Source organism: Hevea brasiliensis, chromosome 8 (assembly GCF_030052815.1).
Source record: "Hevea brasiliensis isolate MT/VB/25A 57/8 chromosome 8, ASM3005281v1, whole genome shotgun sequence".
Taxonomy (NCBI): Eukaryota; Viridiplantae; Streptophyta; class Magnoliopsida; order Malpighiales; family Euphorbiaceae; genus Hevea; species Hevea brasiliensis.
The window spans coordinates 49,993,030-49,999,304 of NC_079500.1; positions in this window are offsets into that span (position 1 = coordinate 49,993,030).

Below are 6,275 nucleotides of genomic sequence, written 5' to 3' on the forward strand. Positions count from 1 at the left end.
AGATCATTTTTCTTTGTACATTATTACTGTACATTGGCGAAATAAACACTTTCAAAGAAGACTAAATTACGATAAAACATATTAAATTTTAGAATCGCATGTGAAGTATAAATAAATCTTAATTATTTAAATTATGTTTTATTTCTATCTTTATTTGTATATTATTTCCTTGTTATATTATTGCACCACTAAGCAGCAATGCTTAGTGCGATGGAATTGTTTCCTCGCAGTACTAAAGTTAAAGCCAGTGAATACTAAGCGAGATTTTAGAGTTCTGATCTGCAGAGCGTTCTAGGTTGTCACCTCTTCAGCAATGCATGTAGATAGGGCTCACATTAAGCATATAATGTATTTTGTGTATCTTATTTATTTCTTATATTATAATATAAATTAGCAAATTGTAATTAATTTGTATATCATGTAAATTAAGGATTTATTTAATTGTTGCAAATGATGTAAATTAATGCAAATTTGAGAATTTTGCTATAAGAATGGAGCATGAATGAATTTGTACAAATGAGTATAGATTTGAATTACATAATGATTTTTTAAATGATGATATGAGTGGATGAGATTATACTTAGAAAATATTGGTGAATTTTCAAGCGGTGAATAGTAAAACACGTCAAATGAAAATAAAATAGGGGAAACTCCGTTAGTTTCTCCGTTGAAAAATAATCGATATTAAATATAATGAGAACAAAATTTTTAAAGAAATAAAGTAAGATAAGTTAGGGAACTCCGGCACCGAATGTAGCACGCTTTGCTCGGCTACATTGTATTGCCTAGACATGTGTGTCAGATTGGATAGTTTGGCAGGCCAATATGGTCTGCTTGTTTTAGCGGATGTGCGAAAGGCTTTATGCCGGTATTCATGGCTTTATGCCCGTATTCATGGCTTTATGCCCGCATTCATGGCTTTATGCCAATATTCATGGCTTTTATGCCCAATTATGTGTTATTATGGCTTTTTAGCCATACTTGATCACGTGGTTGACGTTCTGCCTCCCATGGTATGACGGCCCCAGGCACCACGGTGTCCAGTGCCAACGACCCGTTATCCAGTTTAGTCAGCCTGTCATAGGTTACTTGGGCAGTGAAATTTATGGAAATAAGTTAAGAATACTAGCAATTAAAAATATTAGAAATTAAATAAAATAAATGAGTAAGATGACCTAAAATAAATTAGAATAGTTATTTATTAGAAAGAATCGAAATGAACTGAACCGATATTAAAATTTACTTATTATGAGATAATCTGAGACAACCTAGCAAGTATATAGCAAATGCTAAAAGATTAGCAAAGAAAATTATAACATAAATAAATATTGCAAATGTGACTTATATAATAATATAAGCATAAATTTATTATTTTTAGATCATTTTTCTTTGTACATTATTACTGTACATTGGCGAAATAAACACTTCCAAAGAAGAATAAATTACGATAAAACATATTAAATTTTAGAATCGCATGTGAAGTATAAATAAATCTTAATTATTTAAATTATGTTTTATTTCTATCTTTATTTGTATATTATTTCCTTGTTATATTATTGCACCACTAAGCAAAGAATGCTTAGTGCGATGGAATTGTTTCCTCATGCAGTCTTGAAGTTAAAGCCCACCGAATACTAAACAGAGATTTTAGAGTTCTGATCTGCAGAGCGTTCTAGGTTGTCACCTCTTCAGCAATGCATGTAGATAGGGCTCACATTAAGCATATCATGTATTTTGTGTATCTTATTTATTTCTTATATTATAATATAAATTAGCAAATTGTAATTAATTTGTATATCATGTAAATTAAGGATTTATTTAATTGTTGCAAATGATGTAAATTAATGCAAATTTGAGAATTTTGCTATAAGAATGGAGCATGAATGAATTTGTACAAATGAGTATAGATTTGAATTACATAATGATTTTTTAAATGATGATATGAGTGGATGAGATTATACTTAGAAAATATTGGTGAATTTTCAAACAGGTGAATAGTAAAACACGACAAATGAAAATAAAATAGGGGAAACTCCGTTAATTTCTCCGTTGAAAAATAATCGATATTAAATATAACGAGAACAAAATTTTTAAAGAAATAAAGTAAGATAAGTTAGGGTGCTCCGGCACCGAATGTAGCACGCTTTGCTCTGCTACATTGTATTGCCTAGACATGTGTGTCAGATTAGATAGTTTGGCATGCCAATAGGGTACTGTTTTAGCAGTACTGCGAAAGGCTTTATGCCGGTATTCATGGCTTTATGCCTGTATTCATGGCTTTATGCCGCATTCATAGCTTTATGCCAACGTTCATGGCTTTATGCCCGATTATGTGTTATCATGGCTTTTTAGCCATACTGACTGCATACGTGGTTGACGTTCTGCGTCCCATGGTATGACGGCCCGAGGCACCACGGTGTCCAGTGCCAACGACCCGTTATCCAGTTTAGTCAGCCTGTCATAGGTTACTTGGGCAGTGAAATTTATGGAAATAAGTTAAGAATACTAGCAATTAAAAATATTAGAAATTAAATAAAATAAATGAGTAAGATGACCTAAAATAAATTAGAATAGTTATTTATTAGAAAGAATCGAAATGAATGGACCGATATTAAAATTTACTTATTATGAGATAATCTGAGACAACCTAGCAAGTATAGAGAAAATGCTAAAAGATTAGCAAAGAAAATTATAACATAAATAAATATTGCAAATGTGACTTATATAATAATATAAGCATAAATTTATTATTTTTAGATCATTTTTCTTTGTACATTATTACTGTACATTGGCGAAATAAACACTTCCAAAGAAGACTAAATTACGATAAAATATATTAAATTTTAGAATCGCATGTGAAGTATAAATAAATCTTAATTATTTAAATTATGTTTTATTTCTATCTTTATTTGTATATTATTTCCTTGTTATATTATTGCACCACTAAGCAGCAATGCTTAGCGCGATGGAATTGTTTCCTCGCGCAGGTACTGAAGTTAAAGCCCAGCGAATACTAAACAGAGATTTTAGAGTTCTGATTTGCAGAGCGTTCTAGGTTGTCACCTCTTCAGCAATGCATGTAGATAGGGCTCACATTAAGCATATCATGTATTTTGTGTATCTTATTTATTTCTTATATTATAATATAAATTAGTAAATTGTAATTAATTTGTATATCATGTAAATTAAGGATTTATTTAATTGTTGCAAATGATGTAAATTAATGCAAATTTGAGAATTTTGCTATAAGAATGGAGCATGAATGAATTTGTACAAATGAGTATAGATTTGAATTACATAATGATTTTTTAAATGATGATATGAGTGGATGAGATTATACTTAGAAAATATTGGTGAATTTTCAAACTGGTGAATAGTAAAACACGTCAAATGAAAATAAAATAGGGGAAACTCCATTAGTTTCTCCGTTGAAAAATAATCGATATTAAATATAACGAGAACAAAATTTTTAAAGAAATAAAGTAAGATAAGTTAGGGTGCTCCGGCACTGAATGTAGCATGCTTTGCTCGGCTACATTGTATTGCCTAGACATGTGTGTCAGATTGGATAGTTTGGCATGCTAATAGGTATCTGTTTTAGCGATCTGCAAAGGCTTTATGACGGTATTCATGGCTTTATGCCTGTATTCATGGCTTTATGCCCGCATTCATGGCTTTATGCCAAGATTCATGGCTTTTATGCCCGATTATGTGTTATCATGGCTTTTTAGCCATCTCGATCGCATACGTGGTTGGCGTTCTGCGTCCCATGGTATGACGGCCCGAGGCACCACGGTGTCAAGTGCCAGCGACCGTTATCGATTTAGTCGACTGTCATAGGTTACTTGGGCGATGAAATTTATGAAATTAAGTTAAGAATACTAGCAATTAAAAATATTAGAAATTAAATAAAATAAATGAGTAAGATGACCTAAAATAAATTAGAATAGTTATTTATTAGAAAGAATCGAAATGAACTGGACCGATATTAAAATTTACTTATTATGAGATAATCTGATTCAACCTAGCAAGTATAGAGAAAATGCTAAAAGATTAGCAAAGAAAATTATAACATAAATAAATATTGCAAATGTGACTTATATAATAATATAAGCATAAATTTATTATTTTTAGATCATTTTTCTTTGTACATTATTACAGTACATTGGCGAAATAAACATTTCCAAAGAAGACTAAATTACGATAAAATATATTAAATTTTTGAATCGCATGTGAAGTATAAATAAATCTTAATTATTTAAATTATGTTTTATTTCTATCTTTATTTGTATATTATTTCCTTGTTATATTATTACACCACTAAGCAGCAATGCTTAGCGCGATGGAATTTTTTCCTCGCGCAGGTACTGAAGTTAAAGCCCAGCGAATACTAAACAGAGATTTTAGAGTTCTGATCTGCAGAGCGTTATAGGTTGTCACCTCCTCAGCAATGCATGTAGATAGGGCTCACATTAAGCATATAATGTATTTTATGTATCTTATTTATTTCTTATATTATAATATAAATTAGAAAATTGTAATTAATTTGTATATCATGTAAATTAAGGATTTATTTAATTGTTCCAAATGATGTAAATTAATGCAAATTTGAGAATTTTGCTATAAGAATGGAGCATGAATGAATTTGTACAAATGAGTATAGATTTGAATTACATAATGATTTTTTAAATGATGATATGAGTGGATGAGATTATACTTAGAAAATATTGGTGAATTTTCAAACAGGTGAATAGTAAAACACGTCAAATGAAAATAAAATAGGGGAAACTCCGTTAGTTTCTCCGTTGAAAAATAATCGATATTAAATATAATGAGAACAAAATTTTTAAAGAAATAAAGTAAGATAAGTTAGGGAACTCCGGCACCGAATGTAGCACGCTTTGCTCGGCTACATTGTATTGCCTAGACATGTGTGTCAGATTGGATAGTTTGGCATGCCAATAGGGTGCTGCTTTAGCGATGTGCGAAGGCTTTATGCGGTATTCATGGCTTTATGCCCGTATTCATGGCTTTATGCCCGCATTCATGGCTTTATGCCAATATTCATGGCTTTATGCCCAATTATGTGTTATTATGGCTTTTTAGCCATACCGATGCATCACGTGGTTGGCGTTCTGCGTCCCATGGTATGACGGCCCGAGGCACCACGGTGTCGGTGCCAGCGACCCGTTATCGATTTAGTCACTGTCATAGGTTACTTGGGCGATGAAATTTATGGAAATAAGTTAAGAATACTAGCAATTAAAAATATTAGAAATTAGACAAAATAAATGTGTAAGTAGACCAAAAATAAATTAGAAAAGTTATATATAAGAAAGAATCGAAATGAATGGACCGATATTAAAATTTACTTATTATGAGATAATCTGAGACAACCTAGCAAGTATATAGCAAATGCTAAAAGATTAGCAAAGAAAATTATAACATAAATAAATATTGCAAATGTGACTTATATAATAATATAAGCATAAATTTATTATTTTTAGATCATTTTTCTTTGTACATTATTACTGTACATTGGCGAAATAAACACTTCCAAAGAAGACTAAATTACGATAAAACATATTAAATTTTAGAATCGCATGTGAAGTATAAATAAATCTTAATTATTTAAATTATGTTTTATTTCTATCTTTATTTGTATATTATTTCCTTGTTATATTATTGCACCACTAAGCAGCAATGCTTAGTGCGATGGAATTGTTTCCTCGCGTAGTCTTGAAGTTAAAGCCCAGAATACTAAGCAGATTTTAGAGTTACGATCTGCAGAGCGTTCTAGGTTGTCACCTCTTCAGCAATGCATGTAGATAGGGCTCACATTAAGCATATCATGTATTTTGTGTATCTTATTTATTTCTTATATTATAATATAAATTAGCAAATTGTAATTAATTTGTATATCATGTAAATTAAGGATTTATTTAATTGTTGCAAATGATGTAAATTAATGCAAATTTGAGAATTTTGCTATAAGAATGGAGCATGAATGAATTTGTACAAATGAGTATAGATTTGAATTACATAATGATTTTTTAAATGATGATATGAGTGGATGAGATTATACTTAGAAAATATTGGTGAATTTTCAAACAGGTGAATAGTAAAACACGACAAATGAAAATAAAATAGGGGAAACTCCGTTAATTTCTCCGTTGAAAAATAATCGATATTAAATATAACGAGAACAAAATTTTTAAAGAAATAAAGTAAGATAAGTTAGGGTGCTCCGGCACCGAATGTAGCACGCTTTGCTC